The sequence below is a fragment of the Archocentrus centrarchus genome, chromosome 21, assembly GCF_007364275.1.
Source record: "Archocentrus centrarchus isolate MPI-CPG fArcCen1 chromosome 21, fArcCen1, whole genome shotgun sequence".
Taxonomy (NCBI): Eukaryota; Metazoa; Chordata; class Actinopteri; order Cichliformes; family Cichlidae; genus Archocentrus; species Archocentrus centrarchus.
In genome coordinates, this window is record NC_044366.1 from 22607241 (window position 1) to 22621167 (window position 13927).

The following is a 13927-nucleotide window of genomic DNA, read 5'->3' on the forward strand; positions in this document are numbered from 1 at the left end:
AGAAGAGTCTCAGCAGCTGCTCCTTTCGTATGGCCTCTGAGTTTTTCCTTATCTCCTGTTTGGTCTCCTTGTGGTCCCTGGATGACCATCAGCACCCCAACAGAGAATACTGGCATTTGTTTAGTGATAGAGACATATCCACAACAAACACTGTTGCTGGCTGGCACCAAACATTATGTGCTTCTGTGTTATTAAGCAACTATTTTGTTTATGTTATAAGGCAAAGTTTCTCAGGCAAATAAATGTGAGAATAAAAACAAACACATATGATTATACTTGAAGCTTCATAAAACTCACTCCTACACAGTCACTAATCAGGGATTAAAGTATAAAAAATATTTTGATGGGGAAGGAGTCCTGGAACGAATGATCTCTAGTGCTAATGGTGGCACTCGCTAGCAAACTGCATTTATAGCGATTCATTCTGGGACCTGAAGTAGAGAAAAAAAATAACACCTGAAATTCTCAGCACAGTGAGCACAACACACAAACAGTGTTGCCAGATCTCGCGATAGAAACAAGCTAACATCCTAACTCTCGATCTCCACTCCATTCAAGTAGGTGGCGGGAATGCAGCTCTAAGCTGGTTTGGTCAACTGCAAACCCACAAGAAGATGATGACAGGGAGCTGTAATGAAGCTAATGTGGGCGAAATGCAATTTTATAGATCGATTGTATTTTTTTATTCCTTCCCAATATCCAATCCAGTAATTTAGGTCAGGATTGGACCGATACAATACTGAATATTGGATCGGCGCATCCCTAATTAGTTTACTGTTCCTACATCACTGTTTATTCAGTATATGGGTGCACATTTTTTGCTATAAGCTCACATGTTGCTAAATGCAGTGCTTTGACTGGTAAGATGTTTGTTTGCTTGCAAAAGTCAGAAAAATCAAACTTGATCCAAAAAATATAAATGCCCAAATTTGTCCAGTGAAATGATGCTGTCGGTATGAACAGCTACATTAAGAATAGGCGAATCGGAAAAATATTTATGACGCACAAAACATTTGCACAAAATTTGTGTGTAAAGGCCTTTCGACAGGCACGGGAACCAGTGAAGACTGTGGGTTTAATTTTAGTAGCAACGTCGGGACAATCGTTGGGACACGTGTCGAGTGAGTCGCAGACGGTTCTAACGGAGAGAATCTGCCCATTTTTCAAAATAAAATGTTGTCCAGATCAGTGTTAATTTTGACAGCAAATTTTGACTTAGTTTTAGTCATAGTCTTTTGACGAAAATGTAATTTAGTTTTAGTCATAATGTAGTCATGTGAATAGTTTTAGTTTTAGTCTAGTTTTAGTCGATGAATTTATGGTAAGAATATAGTCGGCTAAATCTACAGTCGATTTAGTCGACTAAAATATAAAGGGTGTAAAATGTAAATGCTTTTTCTTCAGTTCCCTTGAATTAGTCATTATACACACTTACACAAAATGAAACATTGATTAAAAGTTATGGAATATTATTAATAATATTAATAATTAATTTCACCTGCTTCCCACACACCTGATCATTAACACCACCTTACTGAGATAATACGAGCGGTTTATAGCAGAACACGCTCTGAAAGGTACAGGGCAGTGTTCAGTAGGGATGGAAACTCGACACTGAAGTTTCGACACTGTGTCGAGCTTCCGAAGCGCAGGTGTTTCGAAACAGTGCTCCGAAACCTGGTTCAAAACACTTACATCACGTGACCGTGGCTAAGTGAGGCTTCAGTGCGTTTCACTCCTGCTATTTCCAGGCGGCTGAGGCGCCATGATTCATTTGTTTTTCTAATTTTTTAAAATGAACATGTCATTCTGGGCTGGGCCTTGTAATTGCTGAATGAATGTTTTTGATACCAACGCTTTTATTTATTACAAGCGGACACGCACGTTTAACTGATTATTGTGACGGTGAAGAACGAAGCAGGCGATCCATTCACAAACAGGCGGAACATTTTTTTTTCGGTGCAAAAACGTGTCAACGAACTCAGCACACACTGTGGACAGCTGACTGTGGGGCTGAAACCCTCAATCATCCAATTGTTTCTGCACGCGCCGAAATGACCTCTATATATTTTCATAGAGACATCAGGGGAACTTCCCCCAGTCTGACCTGCATCCACCCTCCGCTCAGTGTCCTCCTCAGTCATGCTGATCACCACGGTCGCTGCAGAAGCCTAAACCGAATCATTAAACTGAGTTCGCACTGCAATTATTTACCGGTGACGTGGCTGTTTAAGTTTTTCATGAACAAATTGTATGAATTTTTCTAACTTATAGTTGAAGCGTAAGGGGAGAATTCAGCTTCAGGGGGCTCAGTGACTGACTGGACGGGCAACCTGTGACCCGCAAACTGCATAGCAGGAGGATTCCTGCTGAAAACAAATAATTTTTTAATCAAGAAAAACCGCGTCTAGGTGCTCTGTTTCTTAATTCTCATGACAAATGAGTTGTTTTTTTTTTCTTTTTTATTCCCACTGAGGTTTCTGGTGTAAATGTTCCATAAACAGCAGGAGAAAGGCTGCAGGTTCAAAGCCTCAGACAGTCAAACATCACGGTTATGTCACAGATACGACGTCCACACAAGTACAGGTCGCAGATAAGTTAAGTTTCTTCATGTTTCAGAGGTCTCTCAGTGGAGGATGGCGTGTTTCCTCAGATTCAAGGTACTGGTTAGTGTGAAGATGTGAAAATGACTGTTGCGAATTATCCCATTAAAACTTAATAAAATATTTTTTTAAAAAAAGGAAATATTAAGTTTTTTTTTTTATTTAAACATTTATTTTTGAATTGATAGAACATAAAGCCTAATGCCACACCTTTGTTTCACTGTGTAGAACAAACCTGATATGAACTCCCGGAAAGATTAAAGCCAACCAAACACATCTAAACTTTTCAGTTTTTTCCCAAGACTGGCAAAAATGAAGCCAGCTGAGCCAAAGACAACTGTGTGTGTTTATTACAATAAACATAATATTTTTCCTCAGTTTTTTTTATTTTATAAATTGGTTTGTGTGTTAGTGAATTAACAAAAACTCTTAACAGGCTCACGGATGTTAACTGAGTGAAAATAGTCACAGCTCGCTGTCTCTAAAAGTCTCCTCGTTCCTCCAGACTATGTGTTGATCATAATTATTGACAGTCAGATATAATCAGTAGCTTTGTTTGGACTTGTGCAGGGCGTGCCTGTGTCATTGTTTCATTGAACAGCATTATCAAGATGTGGCGATAACCAAATTGTCCAGCAGGTGTCACTGTGCAGATGGGTTTCAGATTGTTTCGAAGCTTCGATACAATTCCGATGTTGTGCCAAAAAGTGATCGTCTGCCATAAAGTGATTTTTGATGTTTCTATGTGCTTTTATGTGTAATGTCTTTGCTTATATTGGTGAATCGAGTGTAGTCAATAGGATTTATGAAGGGCTTAAAAATAAAATGAAGAAATGACCTGTTTTTCAATTATGTTTATCACTCTGCATTATTGCACGTACATTATATTAAATCGAGTCCTCTTTGGTCACTTAAAATATCTTTATAGAGTGTAATGTTATATTTGTTCTGATTTCTGCTGCTCTCTTGGCCAGATTTCTCTTTAAAATCTGACCGATCACAGTTTTTACCCTGATAAATAAAGACTATATAAAAGTCGCTGCCAAAAACTGATTGCAGCGTCTACCTTGTGACAGAAATGTTGTTTCTTTCTCAAAATTACTTGATATCATTCATGAGAGAAATGTTTGACATATTTTTCACAGATTATAGGTCAGCAAGTCATTTACACAGTTTAAATACGGGCAGTCATTTTCTGGCAATCACTTTTTGGCAGACGATCACTTTTTGGCACAACACCTGTTGTGCTGGCAGACGATCGCTTTTTGGCACAACACCCGGCACAAATGCGTCAGTGTTTCACAAAGCCTTGTTTTGCTCATCACTGGTGTTCAGGACTGAGATTAGGAAAGGCTAATCCACTGCGGTGTGGAGATTTTCTCTAAATACAAACACTCCACTTTACCCTGCATGACATTAAAATGCTTACCTTTGCATGGAGATCTGGGTGAATGTTTGCAGATGTTGTTTAAGATTTGTCGTGTTTTTACCCGAGATAGCGGGTATGTTGTTTGTCACAACGTCAAAGGACAATTGTGTCCATACATCGGCTCTTCTCTTTCTCCCTGCTGACATTATTTACATAATTAGTTCTATCGGAAGTAAAGACAAATCACAGGCTAGTTTGTACTTCCTGGGTTTAGAGCAAATTTGCGCAACTGCGCATTTGATTGGATGTTGTCCTAACTTGTCCCACCCTGTCACAAAATTAAATCAGTTCTGATTGGATGCGTTCCTAAATTTTGTTATCGTTTTTATCATTTTAGGTAGTTTTAATTTAGTTATCATCTTGTTATCGTCATGAAAAAAATGGTTGTTGACGAAAACTATGATGAAAATATTTCGTCAACGAAATTAACACTGGTCGAGATTCATAGTAAATAACAAAGAAATAATGTAAGTAATTAATTTTTTCGGTGGGGCCCAGTACCAAATGACCTATGGGCCAGTACCTGGGGATATCTATGGCTTTGGCTTGTTCGCCAAAAAAAAAAAAAAATCACCATCCTTAACTCAAAATTTTGCGTTATTTTCTCAAAATCTCTAGTTGCTTTCTCAAAATCTCTAGTTGCTTTCTCAAAATTTCGAGTTACATATCTCAAATTTTCACATTAATAACTCGACTTAGCACGGCCAATCAGGAAGCTCCATGATCCGTACATCATTTAATTTCCTTGTTAACTGGAAGGAGGAAGCTGAAGGTATAAGCTGTCCAACAGATTGACATGAAAACATTGATTCCTTACCTTTTATGCAGCTTGCTAGACACTTTGACCGTTGACTGTGAAAAAGATGCTGACAATTTGTTCACGTTTGCTAGAAACTGCTACCTCACTGATACTGTCGCTACCCCATTTTGAGTGTGCATGCACTGGCTGCATCTACTTCCGGGCAACAAGTAAATTACCCCTTTCTCAGAATAAAGAAATCGCCATCCGTAACTCGACCATTTCACCTCCATTTTCAACTAAAACAGACCTGTAGTACACACAGGAGCACGATGTGTGAATAAACAGTATTACAACATTAAGTCCACGCAGCCCCTGACTGATAACACAACAGCAGCAGTGACGATGATCTTGTCACAGAAGTCAAAGAGGTGGAGCCGTTACAGGGAAGGTTAGCTCAGGTGGAGTGAAAGAAAACATTTTTCTTATAACCATCCATCATTCTCTTCCACTTATCCTGTTTGTTGGGGTTTTATTTCTTACCCAAAGAATAAAATGACAAATGGACAAATGTTTAAATGTAAACTCCAGGAAATTAATAAAGAGTGGCTGAAGCAGACAACTTAATAAATAAATAGATACATTAAGCATTAGAAAGTGCCAGACTAACCAAATGACGAAGGCCAACCCGCAGCACACAGACTCTGTTTACGTGTAGATAGTGGCAGCATAAAAATGTTATGGTTAGAGAGGAACACGGGCTCAGAGTGGAGAGAGACTTAGCACACACAGGCCTGTTTCTTCCTGAATGCTGAGTCCCACATGTGCATGTGATATATCTTCTGATTCTTTAATATATTAAATATCTTACTGTTTTAATTAAAGTGTTTCAGGTGTTTTCCTTCACAAATAAACGAACACTTAACATGTTCAGGGCGGGGGTGGGGGGCTGGAGCCTATCCAAGCTGACATAGGGTGAGAGGCAGGGTATAACCTGTACAGATTGCCAGCCTGTTTGACCAGTAACCAAAGCAGCAAAAAGCTGGCAGGAGCCCTTCAAACCTGATCAACAAGCTCCAAGTGAAGCACAGTTCAAAGCAAAGTGCCAGTGTGATGAAAAGCAGCCGTTGTATCTGCTCCCCTCCACCACCATTTGTTTTACACAGCTGTTTAAATTTGGCAGCTTTCTGAAGGTTGTCAGAGCCGTCAAGTCAAGTCACATTTACTTATATTGCACATTTAAAACAACAAAGTGCTGTACATAAATTTAGAATTTAGAATCAATTTAGGACTAAATTATTGTTGTTACATGTCAAACATATAAAGAGCGTTTCAGAACACCCATCCAAAGACAGAGAAAAAAAGAGTTAAGTGTTCCAGGGCCTTGCTGCCTTCAAAGGCGCTGTCGTTTAGACAAAGGCACACAATCAACAAACGTGGGAGATAAGTATTCCGTGGCCTTTAAGAAGAACAAAGCAAACACATGGGATAGGTAAGGAGAAAAAAAGGATCTCAAATGTTGCACCATAATGGGGGCCCAGTATGAGGTTGAATAACCTCTGCATAGTGAGCACATATACCAAATAGCATGGGAGCTCTAGGGTCGGGAGTGGCGGGGATGGAAAAAAACCAGCGGAGGTGAGTGGGTTTGGGTTACTGTGGGTTGATTCAACTCCCCCCTCAGCTAACAGTTCCAGATAAGTGGTGGAATGTTCATCAGCAGTTTGGTCTAGGGATATCAGTTCACATAGGTCAGAAGACAGGACAAGCAGGGGCGTAGAGTATCTATTTACAAAACATCCAGGAGAAAAATGAGATAACTGGCAATCCAAGCCCATCAGGGAGCCAAATTTCAGATTCTACAATTGTTTTGGTACAGGCTGTCTGTCATGGTCCTGGGCTGGTGGCCCAGTGTTTTACGCTCCTGTTGTATAATTCTATTTTATTATGGTTTCTGTGTTTCTGTCTCCCTGTGCTCTTGTGTGCTAATGTGTTATCCCTAGGTGTCTAGTCTGTGTGTTCGGTGTTAGGTTACTTCCTGTTTTATTTTGGTAGGTCTCTGGTCCTTATGCTTTGGGTTTAGTTTTGCTTCCTGTGTTTCCTTTACAGCTGTTTCTCATTTGCCCATTTCCTAGTGTGTACATATTGTCTGTGTTCCAGTTAGTTCTTTGTCACGTCATTGGTTGTATCCCACTGTCTCTCCTGCCTTTAAGTCAAGTCAAGTCTGTTTTCATGTCTCTTTCTGTCATGTTATTCCGGGGAGAGCTCATGTTTGTTTTTGTAAGATTCGTGTAAATAAAACGTGTGTAAATTACACCTTTCCAGGGGCCTATTCCAGGAAGCAGATTTTGCTAACAACTCTGGGTTTGTTAACCCTAAAATGAGGGAAACTCGGGTTTTCAGTTCCAGAAAGAGCTAACTCCAACTCTGAGTCAGTTACATGGTAACAGACTCTGTGAACCTAACCTGCTTGCTGGCAGGTTTTATCCAACAAACTCTGAGTGTCTCTCTGACTCCTCCCCTCCTGCTGCACCTGAACCACCTGTCTGACACTCCCATTCATTTCCTCATTCATTAAGACGCTGCAAAGCGATCAGAGGAGCAAATTCATCTGCAGACGTTTGTTTCTTCAAGCACTGAAATCCCAGTTAGACGTTAGTTTGTTATTTCTGTGCGTAACATGAAGCTTTTACAGTCGTTCACTCGTCAACAGGCTGTAAGGACGGAGACAGTGATGATGTCACGGATTTATAATGAGGCAGCTGCAGCTGTCAGACTGTCAGTCAGTTCCTCTGAAACATTTACTGTAGTTACTGTAGCATCACTGTTACTGTTGTGAAGGCTGGTTAATCTCCTGGTAAGGATTGGGTAGAAGCCACTGTGGTGCATTCAATTAGAAAGGCTCGAGAGGATGTACAGTCCAATAGGTGTTTTATTTAGGATAGCACATGATGATATACAGAGGTATCCAGGGGTGTGAGCATAGGGGTGTATGTGTGTGTGGGGGTGTGTATGTGTGTGTGTGTGTGTGTGTGTGTGTGTGGTTCTGAAAGATAAACAGATACAAAAGGAATTTCAATATACCTACTAACAGTATTTACAATAGTAAATAACTACAAAGGGCTACAAACTATTACAACATTCACAGTTATTAATACAAGGCGAACAGCATTCACTATCACCTGATTACAAATAACCTTTCGCCCTCTCGAGACTACCGTACTTATTACAATGCTCACACAGCCTAAATAATGCAACTAGCAGACATTAAATTGCATAGGATATGCAGCCGCGTTCCTACCGCGGCCGCTCAGCTGCGCCATTTCTCGATATGCTCACAGGAATATAATGGCCACTGTTAACGTTAGCAGATCACTTAACCGCAACTAATAATCATAACAGTCACAGGCAACAACAATATACTCACGGGTATCTGAACGCACACGTAATCCAGAAGGCTAACACATAACACCGCTCACATCTCCCATACATTTCCCACTTCTGCTCGCTGTTCTGCCCTTCTGGCCACACACCGCCCACAATGACAGCATCCCCAGGCTCGCACTCTGAACTGCACGAGTGAACCATCAGGGGTGCACGCACTGAGCGCATGATCCAGTGACCACAAGAGGGCTCCTATGCACAGTTTCAACCAAACCATCAGTTCTTCATAACAGCCGCCCCCAAATTTGGCTTGCCAAATTTGCCCTAATCTGAAGGGCTGGAAGGGTCTGGGTCCACATCCGGGAGGGCAGGAAGTGGGATGAGGCGAGCTACTGGTCGGTGATACTGTTTTCCCTTGACTTCAACTTTAGCGGTCCTAATGCGTCCGTCAGCTCCAGGGTATACTGTAGAGAGCCGGCCTACTGGCCACAGGGCACGTGGCAGGGCAGGGTCTACGACCATAACAATGTCATCAGTCTGTAAGTCCGGAGTGTCTTTCTTTCATTTTGTCCGGGGTTGGAGAGAGGGGAGGTAATGCCTGATGAATTGGGTCCAGAACTGATCGGCTAGGATCTGGGAGTGCTTCCATCTTCTCCGGCTCAGGAGCCCTGCTTCATAAACGGCTTGGGGAAGTGCGGGATCCAGCCGCCCCATCAGCAGCAAATTTAGGGTCACTGGATCAACATCGGCCACATCACTGGACACATATCCAAGGGGTTTGGAATTTAGAATCCCTTCTACTTCGATCAAGACGGTGCGCAACACCTCCTCCTGAACAGCATGTGGTTGCACTGTTGCATATAGGGCTGCAACGATTCATCGATTAACTCGATTAAATCGATTCTAAAAATGTATCGACACAAATTTACTGTGTCGATGCTTCGTTTAAACTCTGCAGCACTCAGCTGTCTTGGTGTAAGCGGCGCTCCTCACTAGCATTAGCAGCATTAGTGCTCTGTCGATTTTTTGTGGGTTTATTGGTGGCTGGCAAACCAACATAGAACTGCATTACCGCCACCTACTGGACTGGAGTGTGAATCACTCACGTACACACACGCACACATTCTAAAAAGCTCTCCGTCGCTGCGATGGATTTCATTTAACACAGAGTGGATCATCACTAGAGTTGCCACCTGTCTCGTAAAATACAGAACCCCGTATGTTACTGGACTCCGTGGAATATGGCTCCGTAACATGCGGGGTTCCATACTTTACGGGACGGGTGGCAACTATCGCTGACATGCATTTCCACGCCTCCACTGCTCTCTGTGTGTGTTGTGCTCGCTGGGAATTTCAGGTGTTATTTTTGTCCTTACTTCAGCTGTAGTTACCAGAACTGGTTTGCTAGCGAGCGCGGGCCATTAGCACTAGCGATGGTTCGGTACCGGAAGGCCCGCCCCCCCAGGACAGAGGGGCTCCGTCAAAATATTTTTTATACTTTAATCCCTTATTAGTGACTAAATATAGACCTGCAGTAGAAACGTATTTTCGAGAATGCCTGTGAATACAAAGCATTACAACATTACTCACACATGCGCCATGGCTCCCGCAGCCACTAGTTTTTCAAAACACTCATAGCAGGCAGCGGTTTTAACTGCGCAAGCGCAAAGAGGCGAAGCTGTGACGGTGAGCTCACGTAGTGAAAAAGGAAACATTTTTCCAGTGTCCAAAACAGCAGCATTTTCTTTTAGTAACCACCATTAAATCTGTGAAACAGCTGGAGGTCCTTCATCAAGCACCTGATCAGCAAGTGTTAAGGTGAAGAAAAGAGAACTTTGTAGCTGCTCCATCCACCGCTGTTTGTTCACACGGTGAAAAACTACATTATGGAAGTTAAAATATGCAGATAAACTATTAATAAAAAAAAGTATTTCTTATTCGATTACTCGATTAATTGATGGAATAATCGATAGAATACTCGATTACTAAAATAATCGTTTTAAGCAGTCCTAGTTGCATACATTGCTGTCTTTACTGATCTGATTTCCTGCTCCCAAATCCCACCAAAATGAGGGACGCTAGGAGGGTTGAACTTGAAGCTTATCTGATGTGCAGATAACTCCTCCTTCATGGTCTGACACAATCCCTTGAAGGCCTCCCTCAGTTCTCTCTCTCCACCCTTAAAGTTGGTACCTTGATCGGACAATAATTCTGCAGGTTTCCCTCTCCTGGCGATGAACTGGCGAAGGGCCATAAGGAATGAATCAGTGTCCAACCTGGCCAGGAGGTCTATGTGGACAGCTCGAGTTGTCAGACACTTAAACACGATTCCCCATCTCTTCACCAAGCGTCAAAAAATCTTGACACTGAATGGCCCAAAACAATCCACCCCTGTGGAATAGAAGGGCTTGAACAAGCGCAACCGCGATGTGGGAGGTCCGCCATCTTGGGTACTACAGGGAAAGCTCTCCACCTTTGACAGTCCGGGCAAGAACGCTGATGCCGCTTAATAGCCTCGCGTCCATGGAGGATCCAGAACCTCCTACACATCTCTGCAAACAGACAGTCAGAACCTGGATGCCGTAGGTCCCTATCCATATCATGGATGAGGAGTCTGGTGATCGGGTGGGCTGGATTTAAGACCGCCGGATGGACAACATCAGCCTCCAACTGCCCATCATGACGGAGTCGTCCTCCTACTCTGATCAACTTCGTAAGCTGATCGTACTCAGGGGCAAGGGCTAGGAGCCGACTAGCAGAGGTCACAGGTCTACCTGCTGATAAATGAGCATAGTCTTCAGCAAAACTGTCTTGCTGGGCCTGTTGTAAGAGCTCTACCTCTGTCTCCCTGTAGTCTTCAGCAGTCAGCCTGCTCTGACTAGCAGCTGCCCCCTGACGAGAAAGGGCCACGAACTGCACCATGTCTCTGAAGGAGGAGAACTGGTTTGGATCTGGAATTGTGGGCTTTGTTGGTGCTGTTACATAACTACAGAAAGCAGGTTTCCGTAGTTCCACATCCTCCTCTGCACTACCGGCGGTTGGGTTGGAGGGCCAGTGTTCTGGTGGTTGTAGCAGGAAGGATGGTCCATCTTTCCACCTGCCCTTCCTGGCTATCTCTAGCAGGGTTTTGCCCCATGTGATGTCATCAGTAGGGTTCTGACCAGAATCCACATAACGCCAGTTGTGGGTTGCTGTTAACTCGTGTATTTCCGCTACCCGCGTGCCTACAAAGATTTTGAACCGGCAGGTCTCTGACTGTATCCAGGTAAGCACTGTTGTGGAGTCTGTCCAGAGCACCACATCATGGAGGGGGAGAGTGAGCTCCTTCTGTAACAAATGGGCTAGCTGGGCACCAGTCAACGCCGCGCGCAGTTCCAGTCTCGGCATGGATTGCTGCTTCTTCGGAGCAACTCTTGATTGTGCAGCGAGGAAGGATACCTCAACTTGTCCACACTGATCTTCAGTGCGAAGATATGCCACAGAGCCGTAGGCTTGCTCCGTTGCATCACAAAAAATATGTACTGCTTGGGTACATGTCACCCTGTTCATCTGAGGGCTTGTGTAACAGCGTGGGAGGGATATCTGGGGTAGGTGTTCTAGCTCCACCTCCCATGCTGTCCACATTTGCAGGGCCTTTTCAGGCAGTGAGGGGTCATCCCACTCTCTGGGCTTGCTCCACAGGCTCTGGACTAAGATCTTGGCTCTGGTGGTAAAGGGAATAATAAAGCCCAGGGGGTCGTAGAGACTTGCCAGAACTCGGTAAATATTCCTCATGGTAGTCACAAGGCGCTCCTGTGGGCGATATTTATATGCAAGGGTATCTGAGTGGCAAGACCATCTGAGGCCCAAAGCCAACTCCTGAGGGTCAGTGTCGGACTTGTTCAGCCACAGCTCACTACTAACTGATCTGAACTCCTTGGGCAGGTGGTTAATAGTCTCTGGAGCATTGCTTGCCCACTGACAAAGCTCAAATCCAGCCTCAGCCAAGAGTGACTGCAGTTTCCGTATTAGCAGCTGTGCTTCCTCCTTGGAAGCCACACTCCTGAGACAGTTGTCCACATAGAAACACTTCTCCACTGCAACACGCACATCTTCCCCTGGAGCACTGTGATCAAGAACATGTTTTTGTAGTGCAAATGTTGCACAGCATGGGCTGCAGGTGGTTCCGAATGGTAGGACTTGCCACTCGTAGACACTTGGGACTGTCTCTCTCTGTAGATCTCTCCACAGAAAGCGGAGAAGGGCTAGGTCCTCTGGCAGCAACCGCACCTAGTGAAACATCCCTTTAATATCACTGCTAACAGCAATGGAATGTTCCCGGAAGCACCATAGAACTCCTAACAGGCTAGAGGTTAGCGTGGGCCCTGGAAAAAGCAGGTCATTCAGACTGGTGCCCAGGTAGTTGAACGAGCAATTGAAAACAATGTGGTTCTTCTCATTATGGCACACCATATGGTGAGGGATGTACCAAGACTCACAATCAGCCTTCAGTTGTTCCTCTTGGACTCTCACCACATACCCTGCCTTCTGAAGCTTTTCCATCTCCTCACAGTAGGCTGCTGCTCGCTCACCACCCTTTGCCAAGCATCTTTCTGTACTGCGGAGATGGCTGAGAACCGCTTCTTTCGGCGCTTGCAGTGTTGGCATGTTCTTCACCCGCAGCAAGGGGGTGGCATAGCGCTGAATCCCATCTACGTCTATCCGCACAGTCCTTCCCTCCAACAGGTCAATACACTCCTGGTCTTGTCGGGAACGGGAGGCTACCTTCTCACTTTTGTAGGGCAGAACATCCATCTGCCAGAGCCTCTGAACATGTTGGAACAACTCTGCCGACGGGGAGGCTAGGGACACATGCAAACATTCAGTGGCTTGACGCTACTGTCGCATGTACTTCGTTGGTCCCTGGAGGACCCAGCCTAACCGAGTCTTCACGGCAGCTGGTCCACCGGGTGGTCCCAGATGTACAGGCTCTGTTGGAGTGACGAGATGTGGGTAGTCGGAACCAATTAGAAGGACCGGCTGGACTTGACTGAACTCTGTCAGCAGCAACCCCTTTAGGTGTTTATATTTCCTTTTCAGCATCGTCACTGGGTAGGTGTGCTCTGCTAAGCCTAACTGCTCTTCAGTGAAGACTCCAGATATCTTAAAAATCTTGCATGGCTGGTCAGCAGGGGCTATAGAGAATGATGCACTGTCCTCAGAGCCTGAGAAAGCAGGATTGTGCGCTCCGAGCCATCATCCAAGATAGCATAGGCTTCCATGCGTTGTTTCCCGTTACATAGGGTCACTTTGCTCACCTTTAGCAACACTGGGTGGCAACCTGACCGTCAATCCAGGTAGAGCACGTCATTCCCCCGGGGAGCAGGGCTGTTGTCTGGAGTAGGCTTGACATTCACCGCATGGAGGGCATCCAGATGTTTCCCTTTACATTGCTTGCATGTAGTTTTGAGTCGGCAATTGACTGCTTGGTGAGCACGGCCACAGCGCCAACACTTCTTGTTAGCTTTCACCCAGGTGATCTTCTGCTCTGTGGTCAGCTGACTGAAGTTGGAGCACTGATTTAGGTAGTGTTCAGAATTGGAGCAGTATGGACAATACACTTGCTGCTCCGCTGGTTTGCTGCTCCAAGGTGACGGGAACTCCTGTATGCGGCCGCTGCCTGGTGGCTCTGCACCATGGAGGATAGTGGTGGGCCGCTTCGGCCTAGGCTCCTTGCGTTGGTCTTTCTGTGGGTCTCCACCCCCTCTGGTGCTGTCTCCAATAGTTTCAAAC